Source organism: Dermacentor andersoni, chromosome 3 (genome assembly GCF_023375885.2).
Source record: "Dermacentor andersoni chromosome 3, qqDerAnde1_hic_scaffold, whole genome shotgun sequence".
NCBI lineage: Eukaryota > Metazoa > Arthropoda > Arachnida > Ixodida > Ixodidae > Dermacentor > Dermacentor andersoni.
In genome coordinates, this window is record NC_092816.1 from 45,773,744 (window position 1) to 45,794,671 (window position 20,928).

Genomic DNA, 20,928 nt, shown 5'->3' on the forward strand with positions numbered 1-20,928 from the left:
TTCAAGAATTCGTTTGCCGTATCTTTTGCAATGGCAATGCAGTTATTAATAATGCATTTTATCCCTTGACAAATTCTATAAGTAGGAGGCCGAGCCTCTGTGTGAGCCTTCCCCCCCCCCCCCCCCCCCCCCCGCCATCCCTAACGAAATTTCTGGCTACGCCAATGGGTGCGGCGTATTCTCGCAGTGGTTATGCCTATGCCATGCAGATTATTCTCTTTCTGTCTCGCCCTCGTCAGGTGAGGTTAACATTGGGTTGCGTTAACATTAGGTTAGGTTAGGGCCCCTCAACAACAACCTCCGACATTTTTTTTTACACATTTCAAACAACGCGCGCATCGCGTAGAGAATGCCGTGACCACCATCTCTGGCTCATGTGGCTGCGCTGTACGTCGCGGGAACGCCAACAATTTCAAAAGCAATCCCGTGGTCGTCCTCTCCTGGCCTTTCCGGTGCCTCCTTGGCACCTTGTGACGTCAGCAGAGTGCTCCTGGTGACGTCACCGGGGTAAAAGCAGTCCATTGGTCGATCGTCGAGGAACACCAGCGCCGACATGACAATTGATCTAACTGTGTATTTCCGAGAGTGGAGGGAGGCACAAGTCCCTTCTGAGCCACTGACCTTCATTTTTTCTCTTTAATGAAGCCTTCATTCAGCTGGCATCACGCGGAGGGCGACTAGGGGCCGACAATGGACGAGCGTTTGATCTGGCATGCTGACGCGACCTGCAACTTTCGCTGCGCTGCGTAGAGTTGGTGAGCGTACGTGGCAAAAGGCGTATAGCGAGAAACAGGAGGTGGCTGGCGTTTTCCTTTTATCTAACGCCTGTAACTGCTTTACCGCGCCATTTCAATACACTTTTTGCGGATACATATCTTCCGATAGACTAGCACACATCTGCCGCTGTGCGACTAATTTTGTAGCTCAGGATGGTGTAGCGGCCCCGTAATAAGTGGGTATGGTATGTGAATAGGTCACACTGGTTTTAGCATTCTCTTGAGCAAGCTACTGCCTACGTTAGTCAGAAATATTGCGTACAAAGTGGGGATGATTTTAACATATTGCGTAATTATCTACCGAACTTCAGACAGAGTATGAAATTTCAATGTACCTTTCCTGAGTAGTTATTGTCAGGATGACAACTTAAATTGGAAGGTAGATTCTATATAACACAGTCTTCAAATGAGAGCTTCTAAAGATTTGGTCTGTACAGGCATCATTTGAAAATAGAAAAAAAAAGAAAATCAGAAATAGAAAATAGAAATATCAAATAGATATAGAAAAAAATAGATCAAATAGAAATAGATCAAATAAAAAAAACGCAAAAATTGCATTTTGCGAAAGAAAAAACGCACTTTTAAGTACGCGTAGCTGTTCACCACAAGAGTTAGAACGTTCTAACAGAATGAATTTTATTCATATTTGTTTGCCTCATCCCAAAGCTTTTCGTAAGGACTACTTTCTTTCTTGGCCACAAATTTCTCCCTGTGACACAGCAGGACTCCCGCTCTGGAAGCCCTTTCCTCAGCAAAACAGGCGGGAGATCTCGCACAATGCGCGTCGCTCGATGCCAAGTGAACACAGAACAGTAGTCTGTGGTACATTTCAGTCATTGTATTTTACGCATGCGGTTTCGGCATATTGGGACACAACGTGGGAAATTTACCGCACGACATTGTTTCCACAATAAATCACAACACAGTTGTAATGAAAGCTGAATATTCTTTTTACCACCCATTAATAATTACGTGCTAGTGCAGGTTGCAATGGACATCAATAAAGCTTTTTCATCGATCCATATCCATTCATTAATAATGTATTCGAATTCCAGTGTTTATTGTTTTCTATTATAATTTTTTTTCTAGGTAAACTATTATGCTCATTGTATGTCAGTCTGTATCATTAGTGTTGCCGTTAACGACTGCACGTTTTGTTTACGGGTTGCTCCCCGATGTAATGTCCATCGGGGGCGTCACCAGTCATCGGAGCAGCCAAACAACACCCCCCCCCCCCTCTCCCTCCATCAACGACCCGCAGCCCAGCAGGCTGAAGCCAAGGCAGTAGTCTCCTGGCGCGGCCAAGCGAAAGACAGAATGGTTACGTACGGTAAAATCCTCACGCATTACGGTATGGCAAGAATGAAGTACCCAGCTCCCGACGAGTCACTCGATAAGCAGCAGTCGACAACATGGCGATCATTACGGTAGGGCACATTCCCCACACCCTCGCACTACAGTCGCATCGATCCAGAAGTTGGCGCGCCACAATGTAAAGCGCGTGGGGTGGCTCGCGCCGACCTCGACCACATGATCTGCGCATGTCCCGCAGCGACACACATCATTAAACACAACGCAAGCTCTACATTTAAAATAATCACCACGCCCGAGCAGCGGGAAGCTGTGATGCTCAACGTACGCCCGGAGTACCAACTCTGGGCAAGTCGGTTGGGCGCCGCCGCTGCAAAGACTCAAGGTCTGGCCGCCACCAGAGAAAGAAGGCTCCGGTGGGGCTCCCGGCATTCCGCCTCCCTCGACCCCAGCAAGGAGATTTCATAAAGATTTCTCTCCCTCCCTCTCTTTAAGGTGTGCGAATAAATAAAAAAGTAAATGCGAACATACACGTTTTAAATTTCGGCAAACTTCCAACAAAGCAGTCACGTGGACGCAATCCACTAAGGCAGCCAACTCGCTATAAAAATTTGGGGCGACAGCTAACACTTCATAAAGGGAAAACATTTTGCATATGAAGTCTCATTATTCAGCAAAACGTGCAAATATACGGATACACGAAAACACCAATAGCGTTCCTTCTTAAAATACATCAGACCGGTTAATACGATTCTCGGTTAATTCGATCCCGGCAGGCGTCTATGCATTTTGATGGGTCCAAATTTTCGTAGTTTGATCCTAAATTTGGCTTTGAGCAGATAATTCGAACTTGGCCTATAAGAGTGCGCACGCTTGAACACTATGGTGACCCCAAATGCGATCCCTTTAGTGACAGCCTCTGTCTCGGTGGAGCTCAGGGAACAGTGAATGCACAGAACACGCGTCATCTCTCGTCGAATACGCCTATTTTCGACCCACCCTAGGAAGACTTTCGAGCAACTGGAGCTCACGATTTCAACTTACGGCATTTAACCCTAACGCAGGCCTTCTGTTATTAATGAAGAAAATTGGGCCGGAAATTGCCTGTGCGGTGCAATAGGCCACATGCGAACATCGCCTTAGCAGCGTTTGTATCCTTTAGCGCACAATAATGCTGTACCACTGCGAAGCTTGGTTTAAACTATTGTGTGGCGTAGCTGACTTTAAAAAACCGCAATTTTTCTCGCTAAAATATCGGGTGCGCGTGGGACTTCTACTTTGCTTAGGAGCTTTAATATCACTTCTACATTAGTCTTTCTGCTTTGGACACGTAAAAAGTTTGATTCTTGGGCGTATTAGAATCAGGCAAACACTGTCATTTGAATCAGTCGTGTGGTGGCGTTTTTTTCAGCATCTTTTTTAATTCTGCCCACCGGATAATTCGATCAGTTTCGTCGGTCCCGTCCGGGTCGAATTAACGGAACTGCATGTGCTAATAGACTTGAATGAAAAATCGGTAGCTGCCTTGTCACTTCTGCATGAATGTGTTTCCTTGCACAGCTTAGCCCAGTGTATACTGCCCTTCTACAATACAAAAGAAAGCCAATCTTACCCTGGGAAGAGGCTTGGTAAGCCACAAAATACGCAAGAGGGAAACACGTTTGGCGATGCCGCTTCGAGGTCCCTGCAGAAGATAGGTCTGTGATGTAGCAGATTTCTATGGCGTTTGCTCATGCTTAATTGTTTATCAGTCATAGTTGGATTACATCGAATTCTAAAGGAGCCAAACCCTAAAACAGGGCGTCTACCAAGTTGACATTTCCAAATTCCCTGAGTTTTCCAGGTTTTCCTTGACTGCCTTTGCAAGATAGCCTGAGTGACACAGAACATTGTTTTACGTCAAGACAGGCTGACACTACATGATGTCACTCTCTAGTAAGCATGCTAAAAAACAACAATCCAGCTTGTAAGGTAAGGAGTATCATTTATTTATTTTTTAAAATATGAAGCATGGTTAGTAAAATCCACACCGAATAAAATATATCTGAAAAGAAATGGTAAAACTCATTGCAAATCGAGTGGAGCATTCTCAAATACGAAGAAAAGGGAGATGCATACTTAAACAAATGTTTTCGATTATCCACTTCAGTCACGAATTGTGATCGACTGCCGATACATAGGTGTGAAACATAAGTGGTGCTTGAGACTCCGCTGAAAGCAAATCAAGGGGATAGAGTGGCTCTTTGAGCATTTTATGATTAATCACTATAACTACAGAGTAACTAGTTATGCTACGTTTCTTCATAAAAAGAATTAAATCCGCCGCTTGAGTTACCTGCACAAGTTATTCTTTAGCCTCAAGCATTTGAAGAAAGAAAGAAATATATATATTTCAAGGTTGCTACCGACATGCTCAACATCAAGCGTCACATAAAACATGGTAGTGCCCTCACCAAAGCGATACTCTGTAATGGTCAATATGACCGGGAAGCAAAATGGAAGTAATTTAGGTTATCAGAATGTTCAATTTGCCGTAAGCCTAATGTTTATGCTCTATTCCTTGCTACCACTGCACAGAAATGGCAAACATAGCTCGCGTGTACAAATGTGGACGCCGCGACTGAAGGTAATATGAGCTATTTTTATCAATTTATAGCAAGCTCATTGATGTGAGCCCCGAACTTTGTTATAAATGATATTGTCAACAGCTGGTGTGTCAACCTCAACTGACCTGACATACTCTCTGGCGGCGCTCAACATCTGAGTGTTGTGTTTCACTGCTTTAAAGAGTTTATTTCGGTTTGCATAAGGGACACCTGCATTCTGGCGCCAGCCAACAACTTGTTTTTTAGCTAAAGCTCCTTGAAAGATACGGTGGCAGGCTTACTTTCCCGTTCATTCTTCAATGCATAAATCCTTTCTGTTCTCGTCCTTCTTCCACCACACATCCTCCCCATGGACCATTTGAAGCATCCTCTTCGTCAGCTGTACAGTCAACGGCCGATTTTTCTCACTCCCTAAGGGCCGCGAAAACGTCCGCAAAATCAGGCAGAAATAAATGCATGTCTTTTACTGCCATTAAAGGCTCAAATCACCACAGGCCAATCCGAAATGTCCTACCAGCACACTTATTAGGCATATCGGTGCTCGGACTGCGACAGGAGATGGCAGATGGACGCGCGTATAATTAAGGAATAGATACTGTGTCCGGTGGCAGTTGCCCCTTCCCACGCTTGTTGTGGTTCGCCGCTCGACATTATTGTACTGAGGCGAAGCTGACTTTTGGGAACCGGCATTATGCAACGCGCCGTGCTTTCCGAGCTTCGAAGCCAATCGCAAGGACCACAAAGACGGAATCGGTGCCATTGCTTACAGCGGCGAATTCTTTCAATGAAAAACACGGCGCGGAAGGGCAAGAAGCTTAATAGTGAACGTTGAAGCAGCTAGGCTTAGCTTTTACAACGGCGGTGACGAAATCAAAACGGCGGCAGTGGCGTCTTTAATTAATGCCGTTTCGGACCTTTGGTAACGGCAAGAAGTCAAGAAAATCTGAGGCGAAGGGCTCTTGTGTCCGAAATTTCAGACGTTCTTAGACATTGACTCTTGGGGTACGTGATGGTGCCGCGGAGCCGTCGGGCGTCCGGAAAGTCGGCCATTGACTGTACACTGGCAACTCCTCCAGCCGACGACTCGGCGTCAAAAGACGATTCGTTGCGATCCCTCTGTGTTACGCTAGCCAGCATTACTGCGACTTTCATTCCCTTTCAATAAAATTACAGCTAATTGTCCCTGATAGAAGCGCAAATTCCCTGAGTTTTACCTGAGTATTTTTAGACTATTCAATATTCCTGAGAATTCCCGGTTTTCCCAGTTGGTAGACATCCTGCTGAAATAAACGAGTTTCGAGAATATTTACGGGGCCACAACGCTCCAAATATGAAAAAAAAAAAAATTCAGGTCCGTGGCATCACACTGGCCTGCCGGCGCTGAGGATTTAACACAATATTAGGAAATGGAAAGTCATTTACTTTTCTAATAATAAAGCAATTGCCACTAAATCAACGAACATAAAAGGCTGAAGGTATACTTTATTAGTGTAAACAAAGTTAGCATAGCTCTTTACTTTCCCTTCAGACGCAACCTTCTTCCACCAAATGAACGTGTAATGGCCAAGTAACATTTTACCTCTCTTGGCTGAGCTCCCTGTAATGTGTGCGTAGGGTAGTTATGCAAAGGGTTGCACATTGAAGGGTGCGAGAGAGGGAGGGGAAGTGGGAGTGGCCCACCTGTCGCTCCTTCTCGGCACTTTCACCACCTCTTGTTAGCTCTATACTCTGTAGGCATACAATGAAGGCATGTAAATTGTAATATACAAAGCCTCAAGAACGTCTGAATCCGCAAGCACGAAGATCAGACAAATCCATGAACTCCCCATCATTCCCAGGGTAGGACAACGACTGCAGCTCCAGAGTTCCCTCGAGTGTATTGTAGGAAACCCTATGTTGGTGCCAACTCCATGGTAGCTCCCGTCTGTACAGCTAGAGTGCAGTGTTATCAGGTAGGACAAGGCGGCGTAGCCCGAAGCTGGAGAAATTGTAGCCCAGATGTAGCCAAACGCAAAAAAAGAGCAAAAAAAATTGCAGCCAAATATAGACATTTTTATTTGCAGTTTTATTAGTATATACATTTTCGCATGCGACTCCGGCAATACCTTTCTGCGCGATCCGCCGTGCGTCCCTGATGCCGTGACGCTCAACCGTTGAGATGAACAGCTTCAACATGCTTGCACAAAGAACACTTTTTGGTTGGCCCAGGAAACTCAAGTTCCGGCGAATCGCTGCAGAAGGCGAACCTATCGAAATGAATCTCGAATGTAAGCACGAAGAAAAAACCTTGGAGGAAGCTTCGCCTTTAAGAGTGGAACGCGATAGCATTAAGGGATCCCGGACTACATCTTACTCTTACCGGCGACTGCAGCTTATGTACCCGTGTTGTTTGTCTGCGAACGCTGGCGGCTCGCTATGCACGAAAGTGAGCTTTCTGCTTCTTTTTTATTTTTTGTCTTTCCCCCGCACGGCGGGCGCCACGCTGCCGCGCATGCGAGCGCTATCCGGATGGTGCAACAAGGAATTGAGCGTGGCGTTCCCACTAATGCCGAATTCGGCGATTTGCACTGCTTCACACTGGGGCGCCCCACTGCGCCGTTTCGTCCAGCCATCCTCGCCCCAGGGCAGCCTGGTGCGTGCCGGTGCGATCTGCCGAATTCGCCGCAAGCCAGACCTCAAACGGCAGCTAGAAAATGGCTTTGTGTTTGAATTTCCACGCAACAGAAATATGTTTCCTTATATATTCAATAACAATCCGACGCTGTTATGTCAGTGGGTTGTTTGTAAGGCCAACACCTATGCCCCAGGCGGAATGATGATGAAGAAGCAACATTTACTGGGCCCGAAATAAACAGGTGGTGCACGCAGGCACCAGACGGCGTGGTTCCCTAGTTACGGGACCCATATGTTCCCAGCAGCTCCTGGCCCCTGTCCGTCAGTGCGACCTGAATCGGTAGGGCGGGGTTGGATAACAAGGTCTCCCATCGGTCAAGGGGTTGGGGATTGGGGGTGTTGGTGGGAAGGTTAGGAGGGGGTGTCTTGAGTTCTACGCACTCTGCCAAGACGTGGGGCAGGGTGCCCTTTTCTCTTCTGCAGAAAGAAGAGAGCATATCGTATTCCGTAGGATACATGCTGTTCATCAGCACGGGATGCGCAAGTGATCCCGCCTGCGCTCGACGAAGGATCGTCTGTTGTTGCCTGATGAGTTTGGGTTGCGGTTCTGGCAGTCTGCACCTTTGCTCTCGGTACATCCGGGTAATTTGCCAGATGGAAGGCCTGCTTGGTTCGGGATCATTTTTTCTTATACGCACTGGGACGCCGACGTCGGATTTCCTACAACGGATTTTCTGTCGAGCCCTTAGCGCTACCGCGTTAAAATTCGTCTCGCAGGTGAAGGAAAATGGCAGTAAATCCTGCCGCGCGAAACGAGGAGCAAGTCGAAAGCTGTACCTGGCGCGATACTTACCCAGAAGCGGTGGCCATGAACTTACTAGAGCGTGTCATCGATCCGCGCTTTCCTTCTCTCATGCCGGCGCCATGATTTCCCGACCTTGTTTTAGTTCTCTCACTTTTTGCGCATAGCCATGTTAGCACAGTGTACTGTGAAACAGCCTCTACTCCCAGGCTCTTTCTGATGCCCGGCGATCGGGTATCTGATGATTGAAACTGATGAGGCGAAGACGAGACGATGTTGCTGGTGCAGATGGTAGCACGGTGGAGCGCGGTGTAACTTTAAGTGCATCAAAGATCAAAGCCATCGGCTCGGACAGCGTTGCACTGGGGGGAGTGGGGGCATTTCGCGCGCACGCACACAAGCACAGCCCCGCTGCCGGCTCAGCCATCTAAAACATGGCCTTCGAAATTTGTTTCTACTCAGTGAGGGCTGCCTCTAAAGCGTGGGTTAGGGCGCCCACGTACAGCCCAAACAAAGCCAAGTTTCAGATTTTCAGTAGCCCAAATATAGCCACATAGCCAACTCGCCCAAGTAGAGGGCAAATTTTTTTTGTTCTGTAGCCCAGTTTGGCCATATATAGCAAAACCTAGGAACACTGCTAGAGTGTTATGTCACTGAGTGCTGTGAACACTGCTAAAGTGAACAGGACACAGAAACTCTCCTACAACTAGTGATGAGGTCAGAAGGGCCCTGCAAGACATGAAACGATGAAGAGCGGGAGGAGGAGGTGGAATAACAGTCGATTTAATCAAAGATGGAGGAGACATAATGCTTGGAAAACTGGCGGCTCTTTATACGAAGTGTCTATCGACTGCAAGGGTCCCAGAAAACTGGAAGAATGCAGACATTATACTAATCCACAAAAAAGGAGACGTTAAATAATTGAAAAATTATAGGACCATTAGCTTGCTCCCAGTATTATATAACATATTTACCAAAATAATCTCCAATAGAATAAGGGCAACACTGGATTTTGTCAACCAAGGGAACAGGCTGGCTTCAGGAAGAGATACTTTACAATGGATCACATCCATGTCATCAATCAGGTTATCGCGAAATCTGCAGAGTACAATAAGCCTCTCCATGTGGCTTACATAGATTACGAAAATGCATTTGATTCAGTAGAGATACCAGCAGTCATAGAGGCACTACGTAATCAAGGAGTGCAGAACGCTTACGTAAAAAGCTTGGAAAATATTGCTACATGCGTGTGGTATTTGTTTGAACGAGGCGCGTGGGCGCCATCACTCCAAAAAAGAGGAGGAAGAAGGAACTGGGCTCGCGCTGTGAATCTAAGCGGTCAGCACTGCAACCGTTGTTGTAAATATAATCTGTAAATAGTTTCTCGTCTTACTGACTCGTCCTTCGCGTAAGAATATCTACAGAGGTTCTACAGCTACCTTAATTCTACACAAGAAAAGCAGGGAGATACCTATAGAGAAAGGGGTCAGACAGGGAGACACAATTTCTCCAAAGCTATTCACTGCGTGCTTAGAAGAATTCAAGCTATTAAACTAGGAAGGCTTAGGAGCAAAGATTGATGGCAAATATCTCAGCAACCTTCGGTTTGCGGTTGACATTGTTCTATTCAACAACAATGCAGACGAGTTAAAACAAATTATTGGAGACCTTAACAGAGAGAGTGTAAGAGTGGGGTTGAATATTAATATGCAGAAGATGAAGATAATGATAAATAGCCGGACAAAGGAACAAGAAGAAGTTGAATCGAACGCCGTATCGCGTTTGTTCGAGCCAGGCATCGTTCCTGCGAAGCTCCCGATCACTGGTTCTGGTCAAGTAGCTGGCGGTTTCTTTTAATCTGTGTGTTTTACGTAATTGGTTTTGAGCTTTTGTTTAATATCTGATAAGCTTCCAGAGTAATTTCCTATTTCTTGGCAATGTCACTCTCATCGCCAGGCCAGGAGGTTTCCTCCTGGTCGGCTTCTGTTCCTAACTCTGATTTGCCGGTGGAGCTTTTCTTACGCAGTGGGACGAGCAGCGTACCTGTGGCTTTGGTTCCGAGTGATGGCGGGGTGATTCGCATGAAGAATCCCAAAGCAATTCAAACCGAACTCCGGATGGCCTCGGCCAATTTTCAACAAATCACCGAGGTTCGACAGTTTGGCCGAGGGGGCATTCTTTGCTGCTCGTCAGACCAGGCTTGTGTTCAAGATTTGCTGAAGTGCGATGTTTTTGCGACACATCCGGTGAGCAGTTTCATTCCTCATCACCTTGCATGTACCAAAGGCCTAGTCCGCGGTGTCGACATAAGTCTATGTCCGGCAGAAATCTTGGAAATGTTTTCAGCGGCAGGCGTGATTTCTGTGTATCGTTGCAGCCGTGTCGCTGATAATAAGCGCATGCCCACTGAAACAGTCATAGCTACTTTTGCTGGAATGAACCGCCCATCGGAAATCAAGGCATGGCCACTTATATACCGAGTTGAGCCTCTATCACCTCGCGTCCTTCAGTGCCTAAAGTGCTGGCGGTTTGGGCACTCGATAAAAGCTTGCAGGTCAAACACACGATGCCGAATTTGTGGAGAAGGCCATCATTCAAATGACTGTTCTTCCCGAAATGAGTCCTGCTGCCTTTGCAGTGGTCCCCACCCTGCAAATGAACCTAATTGCCCTGCAAGGGCAAAAGAAATGCAAATCCTCGAAATAATTGACAGACGTCGATGCTCTCGTCGTGAGGCCATTGGAGAAATTCAGAGCAGATCTCAAGGGTATGCTGGCATAACGGCCCGTCAAACATTGTCTATGGAGAACTCAATCTCTGAGGCTGTGGCAGCTTCCGTAGAAAAGGCATTGGAGAAAGCAATGGAGCGCTTGATGGCAAATCTCACCGACTCCCTCGTTCAGGTGCTGTCCTCACAACTAACTCCGTGGCTTCAACTAACTAATAAACCCAATATTGTTGATCCGGTGTCGGGTCTACCGCGGAGTCCACCTATTGAAATATCGACCGCGCAGCCATTCACAAATAACGATTCACCAAAGCCATCAACTCCTGAGAAAGTCGACCAAATCTGTCTCTCCGACACAGATGGGCTGGAAAATCAAGATGTAGACATGGACCCCCGATCTCTTAAACGAACAAGGTCACCGACAGAGAAAAAATCTAGCTCTCCCATCAACTCCAAAGCAAAAAAGTACGTTAGAGAGACTCCGACTAAGAAGGACTTCTTAAAAGAGAACGTTTTAGACCAAGCAGTCTCTGCTGCGCGGATTTATTCACCATAGGAACTTTAACAGTAATTCAGTGGAACTGTCGTTCCATACTTTCGGCCGCAACAGATTTATTATATCTTATTTCTACATACTCTCCAGATATTATTATTTTACAGGAAACTTGGCTTGCTGCTGGTCAATCTTTTCATCTAAAGAATTTCAGATGTTTTCGATTGGATCGCCCATCCCGAGGCGGTGGTTTAGTGTTGTTTGTGTCATCAAAAATCTGCCATAGAGCTACTATAGCATACCAGATAATTTCCCCAGACTGTGAAATCCTAGCACTGGATATAATACTACCTGGTTGCACACCTTTTTCTATAATAAACACGTACTTCCCCATTGGAGTACACGATACCCGTTATCTAGATACCTCTATTGCTCGCAGTCAGAAGAACATCATACTAGTGGGAGATTTTAATTCTCATCATGTATCGTGGGGTTTCCGAACGGACACTTGTGGCAAACGCCTGTGGGATTGGGTCTTAATGAATCATTTCTCCTGCTTAAATTCGAGAGCACATACCTTCGTGCGTGGTCAGTCGCGATCTGCCCTAGATCTTACGTTTGCTACCCCGAGCATGACAGTCACCTCCTGGAAGACTCTAGATTCCGGAACTAACAGTGATCACCTTCCTATAATTTTTGAACTGCTTACTCCGTTAACTAGTTTAAATAATAATATGCGTACTTTTGTTAACTACGAAAAATTTAAAAATGCTTTAAAATCAGCTTTACAAGCCCAGGAGGGCATGGAGATGGATATAAAAGCAATGAGCCTATGTTCAATACTAAAACAATCATCAAAAAAAGCTAAATTTGCTGTGAAATCTTATAAGGGTGGATCATATTGTCCCTGGTGGAATTCTGAGTGCGAACGAGATTTTAGACGTAGAAAAGCTGCATGGAAAAAGCTTTTATACAACCAGTGTCCTGTTAATTGGGCTGATTATACATATATAGCTACCACATTTAAACGAACAGTCTCAAAAGCTAAGGAGGATTACGATGCCAGGCACTACACATACCTTTCGAAGTCTAGCAATAAAAAAGCCCTGTTTAAATTTCTTCGATCTCGCAAAGCTATACCGGCCCCCGTGAACGTCGAATCTGTTGTTCTATCAACAAAAGAATTATCAGAATCACTTGAGAAAATTGCTCAAGGACTTGCGCGACGTTTCACAAATCAATTGCCGATAGGACTAAAGAAACCTCCCTTGGTAGACGACTTTATAGCAGTAACAGCGACAGAGCTTGAAGGCATTATTAATTCTTTGCCGGCGTCAGCCCCCGGTCCAGATGAAATTACAACAGGAATGCTAAAAGTTTTATTTGATTATGCGCCTCAGGACCTACTAAACATAATAAATTTCTCTCTCAAGAATTCATGGGTTCCAAGAGAGTGGAGAGTAGCTAAAATTATCCCACTATTGAAGAAAAAATCATCAGGACTTGACTTAGAAAACATAAGACCGATTTCTCTTACCTCAAATGTGGTAAAATTAATAGAAAGGGTTCTTCACGGCCGTATAAAAAATTTTATGCAGGATGATAACCTTCTCAGTCCTTGTCAGATTGGATTTCGTCCGGGCCACTCCATATGGTGCGCTCATGTAGATTTAGAGAGCCGCATTAAACTTGCTCACCGCAAACGAGAGTACGCAGCTTTGGTGACACTAGATTTAGCAAAAGCATACGACTCTGTAGAACTTTGCATTCTATTCGATAAGCTTCACTCTACGAATTTCCCAAAATATATAACCGCTTGGATCTGCGAATTTATAAGGGATAGAGAATTTTATTGTTACCAACACGGTATTGCGACGTCTAAACATAAGCAGACAAGAGGTGTACCACAGGGTTCCGTTCTTTCCCCTGTATTATTTAATATTTTGCTAAGCACCATTCCTTTGTCTCCGGAAGTACATGTTTATGTTTATGCGGACGATATCGCATTTTTTGCCTCCGCAAGCAATATACATTCCCTACAACAGTCGTTGCAAAATTACTTAGGAATGCTGGAGACATGGCTAGAGAGATTAAGTATGTCATTAAATATTAGTAAAAGTTCGCTCTTAGTCTTCCCATTAACTGCACAAGTGCATATATCTTTGCAATATCGACAGGAAATCATTCCTCAAGTTGACGAAGTCAAGTACCTTGGTGTTATTTACGATGGCAAACTCACCTGGCGCAGTCACATTGAACATATTAAAACAAAGGCAGAACGAGCCGTAGCTATGCTCCGCCGGCTCAGCCACCGTCGCTCTGGACTACGCAGGGATACCCTACTGATGATCTATAAAATGTATGTTCGGCCCATATTAGAATTCGGCTGCGTGATACTTTCCGGTGGCCCCGCCTACAAAATTAAACCTCTCATACTTTTAGAAAGAGAAGCTCTACGGTCATGCCTCGGGCTTCCTAGATTTGTTGCCAACGCTGTTTTATATCAGGAAGCCCATATACCCACCCTAGATTGCAGATTCCGCATGCTTACGGTTCAGACATATTTAAAAATTTATGAGTTTTCAAAAATGCGTACGCAATATGCTTTTATCACTGAACCATCTGAGTTTTTTCAGGTATCGTGGTCAAGATTCCACAGCCCTCAGATACTATTTGTGCAAGCACAGTTACAACAATTGGACGTGTCCATACGCGAAGTGTGTCCTTCAAATAATGACTTAACAGACCTCAAAATTGAGTTCGAGGACATATTTCCGAATCATGCTAAACTGTTACCAAGGCGAGATTTAATTAACATCTTACATGACCACCTACACCAACTAACCACTGAAAATGTAATAGCCACTGACGCTTCTGTGTGCAATGAGAAGGCGGGAGTGGGGATCTTCTCTGAATCTCTCCAATGGTCTTACTCGCTTCGTCTTCCCGATTTCACACCTATATTTCAAGCAGAATTATTAGCAATTATATTAGCGTTACGAAAACTTCCCCAAAATGACCCATTAGCTGTTATTGTGACCGACTCGCTCTCTGTATGTGCAGCACTGACTGCATCTTTAGATACAAGAATTCAAAGAACATTTCGTTCGATGGTACCTCCGTACTTACGGAAAGTATGTTTGCTTTGGGTACCGGGACATCATGGCTTACACTTGAATGAAATGGCCGATTCACTCGCACGAGCATCCCTCAACGGCCCTATCATATCTGTTTTGCCGACATCAGCTTATGTCACCGCGGCTAGGTATAGAAATTTCGCTATATCCCAAAACTCTACAACATCCTTACTAACACCGTCTTCTGATTTCCACCATCTTGGCTTCCCATGGAATAATAATTGGTGTCCTTCAAGACAATTGGAAGTTTCTTTTACAAAATTGAGATGCCGTATACCTCCTCTAAATTTTTACTTACACAGGTCTGGTCTCGCTATGTCCCCTCTATGTTCTTTTTGCAGTGCACCTGAAACGATCGAACATTATTTTCTCTCCTGCCGCCGCTTTATAAGACAAAGAAAATTATTAGTACACTCATTCACCAAACTTGGGCTATCGCTAACCTCACCAACCATTCTTTCTTTTGGTGCGACCTCACTGGGATCAAGCCACAGGGATGCTTTTCTTGCAATTTACAATTTTATTAGAGATACAAAAAGAGTACCTTGCTGACTTTCTAAAATTATCAATATTTTCTATTATTTAATTTATTTACGTTAACTTACTTTTTCAAAATTCACAATATTTTCATCATACGTCTAAATTACAGTTCTAGTCTCATGCTCCACAATTTAAATCTAGTTTGGCTTTACTACTAAGCATACGAAAAACCGCCTGCTTCTTGGCCAATCCCCCATAGTGGGTATGCGCCATTGTCTGGGACACAAGACAAGACAAGACAAGGATCGCCAGTTGGCCACTAGAGACTGTGAAAGAGTACGTTTACCTAGGTCAATTAATCACAGGGAACCCTGATCACGAGAAGGAAATTCACAGAATAAAAATAGGTTGGATCGCATACGGCAGACATTGCCAGCTCCTGACTGGAAGCTTACTATTATTATTGAAAAGTAAGGTGTGTAATCAGTGCATTTTGCCAGTGCTGACATATGGGGCAGAGACTTGAGAGCAAGTTAAGGACCGCGCAAAGAGCGATCGAACGAAGATTGCTAGGCATAACGTTAAGAGAGAGAAAGAGAGCGGTTTGGATCAGAGAGCGAACGGGTATAGACGATATTGTAGTTGACATCAAGAGGAAAAAATGTAGCTGGGCAGGTCATGTAATGGGCCGGTTAGATAACCGTTGGACCATTAGGGTTACAGAATGGGTACCAAGAGAAGGGAAACGCAGTCGAGGGCGACAGCAGACTAAGTAGAGCGATGAAATTAGGAAATTCGCGGGCGCTAGTTGGAATCGATTGGCGCAGGACAGGGGTAATTGGAGATCGCACGGAGAGGCCTTCGTCCTGCAGTGGACATAAAACAGGCTGATGATGATGATGATGATGGAGGTGGTGGGCCCCCCCCCCCCCCCCGAAAAAAAATCCTGGGTACGTGCCTGACCAGGGACACCAGGGAGCTGCTCGGACTCGACCTCGAGAACGCGTTTGACAACGTTCTCCACGAATACATCCTGGTCTCCGTCGCGGACCTCGAGCTGGGGCCTAGACTGTATAACTACGTCCGTTTGTTCCTGACGAGGAGGAAAGCGAAGCTGTGGATCGGCGACTTTGTCTCCGACAGGGTGCTCCTAGGCCCACGGGGCACGCCGCAAGGCTCAGTCATTTCGCACACTGTCTTCAACATCCGCATGGTGGGCCTCTCGAGGAACCTGGCCCAAGATCAAGATATCAAACACACCATCTACGCCGACGATATCACGATCTGGTGCACCTGTGGTAACGAAGGGCAGGTGGAAAGCGCCATGCAAGAGGCCGTAGACGTCACGGAGCAGTACCAGCTACCCATCGATCTCAGGTGCTCCCCGACCAAATTCGAGCTCTCATTAGAAAATTCGTCAAGAGGTCCCTCGGGCATACCGAAGAGCTCCTCCGGCTCGGCACACACGACACCACGAAGGAGATAGCCGAGGCTCAGGAACGGGCCTGCCTAACTCGGCTGTCCACCACGCCGGCCTACAAGACACTATGTGTATCTTGTTTGCGGTGAGCTTCTAGCATTGTTATTGGGCGTAATAGGCATATTGTTTAGTGCTGTAAAGCATCTCAAAGCTCATCTGTCATTTGAATGCTCATAAAATTTGTCATCACTTCTCTTGTGCCTGACGGCGCAACTTGTTCAAGCACATTTGTAATTTTATGTCTGTCTTGCTCCCCGGCGGATATTTTGTTGGTAACAACATTATTTATAGTCCTGCAGAGCTTTCCCCTACAGTGCCTTAAATATACCACGTGGGGAAGTCGAGGTGTTGTATCGCTGTCGCCTCGCGGGCCTGCTGGACGGCCCAAAGTTGGTCGCCGAGTCGAGAGAGAGAAAGACATTTATTTACAGAAGGGCAGCCGCCTGAGCAGTAACTTGCTCTGGCCTGCTACTCTACACTGGGGAATAGGGACGGGGAGAAAAAGGGGTCATTAATAATGATGATATAAGGAAGAGATGCGTATATACAAATTCAGAGAGTTGTGGCATCTCTAGAGCTGTGCGTCCAGCCAGGTCACCGAGTCGGCGGCTGCGCAAGAGAGCGGCCCGCCACGGCGGAAGGGTTCCGGAGTTATCACAGTGCGGGTTTTTGTTACAGTGCCAGAGCATGTGAGTTAAAGTGGCTATATCAGTGTGGCAGACCTTGCGTACATTTGTCGGGTATATACCTGGGTAGAGCCTGTGGTATTGTGTCGGGTTAGGGTACATGAGCGTCAGCAGTTGTCTGAGGGCCGCCGCCTGCGCCCTGACCAGCTTGTCGCTGGGCGGAGGGAAGGTTCGGTGGATATATTTGTTTTATTTAATTGTTTACAATACTAGGTTCCTTGCCCAGTCAAAAAAAAAGAGGTTAGGTTTGCAACATACTGTGCACGGTATGCCGTCCGTGGTATTAAGGCAAGCCTAATTGGTCGTTGTTGACATTGTCTTGCTTCACTGTTCAGCAGCACTTACTGATTGCACAGCAATAACAAGCTTCGCCAATTGGCGACAGATTACTCCAAGTGTTCCAAAAAGGCAAAATTTTCCCCTCCAGAACTGCTCCAAAGTGCAGGTTTGGCTTCTTCTAAACTGCGCTACAACGTCATTTTTCTTACTCCGAAAAATTGCTCCAAATCGTGAACTGCCGGGACCACCAGTGATGGTGGCTTTCAAAAGGACAGCTTGCATGGTGGGCTAGTTGCTAGGGCCCTACACAGTAGCGCGGAAGGACGGCGACATACTCTTTATCACACTCTCGTTTGCCTGTGCCAAGGAGTATGCGGGACGGAGAGGCAGGTGCATCAACGAGCGATTACGTGAGCACTGGTGTAATGTTGAGAAACTAGCCTTATCAGGTGACCTTGCCGCGCATTGCGCACGCTGCGGATGCAAGCCTGTTTGACTGCACTCATTCACTGGCCGTAAACAATGACCAGCTCACCACAGAAATTGAGTACGCTGCAGACATTAGCAAAATAAATTATGATACTTGCCCGTCAGTCTCCTTGTCCGAGAAAGAAATGTTGTTGATGGCGTGGTATGGTAAACCTTTATTCTGATATTTCGGAACGCGTGTCAGCACGTAGCGGGCCGCTCTCACGTCGGTACAGAAAGGCCGAGCCTCTCTGCTGCATCGCGGGCCCGATGGACAGCCCGTTTCTGTGCTTCAAGATCGCGGCTGCTTAGGGCATCCTCCCGTTTGGACGACGTGACGCCGTCGCGTAACGCAGGGCATTGTCAAAGCATGAGTTCTAAGTTACCTACGTCTTCAATTCTACGTCTTACTTACGTCTTCAATTCGAAAACTACTACAAGGTCATTTGTGCACAAAGGCAAAATTGCAGCAACCCTCATCGCCTTTCATCGTTCCCACGCTTTTCGCTCTTCTTTCAAGCAGAATCAAAATCCTGCTTTCGTCTTTTCTTTTTCGTGGCCTTAGCCGCTTTATCGCTTGGACAACGCTCAGCCAGCAGCATACACTTGCACCGTCATGCGATCAGAGCTCCATGCCCAGATACCTACACCAGGCATAACGCCCTGTCGCGGGTCAGTCTCGCTGCCAGCCGACCTTGGTCATCCATCGCACGCTTGAGGGCAGCACATTAACTCTGCGCAAGCATAGATATTCTCCATGTATGTGCGCAAGCGCCCCATCACGTGGCATTTTTTTGATATCTCACGCGCTTTCTTTCAAACGTGGAAAAAAGGAACATGTGAGATATATCGTGTAGGAAACAATTCATTGAGAGGTTTCTCAAGGTGCTCTACAGCTTTGCGTACCACACTTGGGGTCTGCAGCCAATACTTAAAAAGTTGATTGATTAAACATAACAGATCCTTTAGTTAAGGGGAAAATCAAGAGTAGCCTGAGTAACTCTAGGCCAGTGCCAACGTTAGGCATATGGTTCAACTTGCTTCCGGAGTGCCTTTCATTTTTAAAACCTTGGCTCAAGTTATGCAGGACAACCTGTGTAGGCGTTCTGGAGTCTAGATCCCTCACCGAACTGTATCTCTTGCGGGAAACATGAAACATTAGATCGTTTTCCTTATTGATTGTCAAAGACATTCTGAATTGCAAGAACCAGCATCAGAAACACCGTTACGCCTTCTTAGATCAGACATAAATGCTCAAAATTGACTATTTTGTGGGAACTCGACCCTTGGGCACAACGAAAGGAAGGTTGGCGATACCACCCAGGACTTCGTCGTAAGAGCAGAAAGATTTGGGCAATAGAATCAGAACAGGAGGTTTCCTTATTTCTACAATATCGATTAGGTATTCTTTTTATTCTTTTATTCCTTCATTCTATTAAAATCATGCGCTAATATCTATCTAATATTTCGCATATACCCATTCACAAATCTTGTTACAATGATTTATAAATATTTTTCTTATTTCTATATTGCTCTACCCGGTTCTTGGCCAGTCCGCCAGAATGGAGTACATCTGTCCTGCCGGCAACTGCGCATTTCACTGCAGCCAAATATAGGCAGTTTTCTTTGACCAAAGACAAAAAGAGACTCTCATTAACAACATATGCATACTTGATGCATACAAGTTATTCTTGGAACCGACAATGGTATTCTAACTGGCAATTCAAAGTATCATATACAAGGCTGCGTTGCCGTATCCCACCGCTTGATTTTTACTGGCACAGATGTGGTCTGGCAGTATCCCCTTTATGCTACCTCTACAATGAGCCGGAATCCATCGATCACATTTTGTTATCATGTCGGCGGTTTTCTACTCATCGAAAACGATGTTCACAACTTCCCCTTCGAAATCTAGGACGGCCTTTATGCAATACTGTTATACCTTCACTTGCAGCAGCGGCATCAGGACACAGCCACAGGAACGCTTGCCGAGCCAGTTAGAATTTCCTCTGTGACACAAGATTACCTTATTAATATTTCTAGTTTGTCATGACTGATATATTTCTCATTGAGTAAGCTATAAATAAAAAAAATTCAAAGTAAGAACACAAATTCACAGCTATAATAATAATATTATTATTCGAAATATTACTTGCTCATTTTTACTTCTATCCTTTATGTATTTTATTAATAGGTTTGCCTTACTATATCCCTGTCTACGCAGTGGTGACTACCTCGTTGTAGACTACTTTATTTCATTTACTATCGGTTTATTTCTTGTCTTCGATTATTCATTTATTTTCCTTTTTTACTATTTATTTAATCACTGATTTATTAACTAAGTTATTTCATTTTTCAATCGTAGTACCACCCGGTTCGTGGCCTATCACCCCAATGGTTTGTGGCATTAATTGAAGCTTCATCATCGTCATCATCATCGCTAACATCTAGGTTCTACATATACATCTAGTAGATCGTATCTTGCGCTGGCACGGGCGCGTGGAACAAGCCCTCGAGGCAAGCCCCCATTGCCGCAACCAACCATTCGTCTGTTCGGTGCTCGTGTTCCACGACCCTTCTACTCCTGTCTGTAGGCTCGACGCTTCATCAAGGAGAGCATTTCAAGGTAAGCGCTGCAACTCTGGGGCGTTTGTGTAGGTGTTGGGTGGTTTGAGCTTGATTCTTGGAAATAATTAAGCGTCGTCCCGTCGATAGGTATCCGCTGCCTTCACAGGGCCGGTGGACGCGCGTTGTTGCTACTTCATCGCGTCGAGAGCGTCTCGCGAGTGTCCTCAGCTATACTCCGTCTCGGAAAATCAGGTGCAACGCTGTGGAGGCTAGAGTTTCGTGTTGCAGTGGCTGTGTCCGCATTTAGAAATTGATGTTCTTGCTTGACTCGTGCTGCGCTCTGGTGTCATAAGTATCACTCGCTACAATTATCTGCAGCGATCGCATGATGGAGCCACGACCTCCATGTCTGTGCGTTTGAATGAATTCAATAGGCCAATGAGGTGTGATCACGCCACCTGAGGGCCACCAATGAGGTGTGATCACGCCACTTGTGTGATA

The 20,928-nt window shown here is 45.7% G+C and overlaps 1 protein-coding gene across 2 annotated transcripts in view; it reads right to left on the minus strand.

Moving 5' to 3' along the window:
* The window catches only part of LOC140216711 (uncharacterized), a 350,595-nt gene that overhangs the window by 186,282 nt on the left and 143,385 nt on the right, over positions 1–20,928 (minus strand). The gene's annotated exons all lie outside the window — the stretch shown is intronic.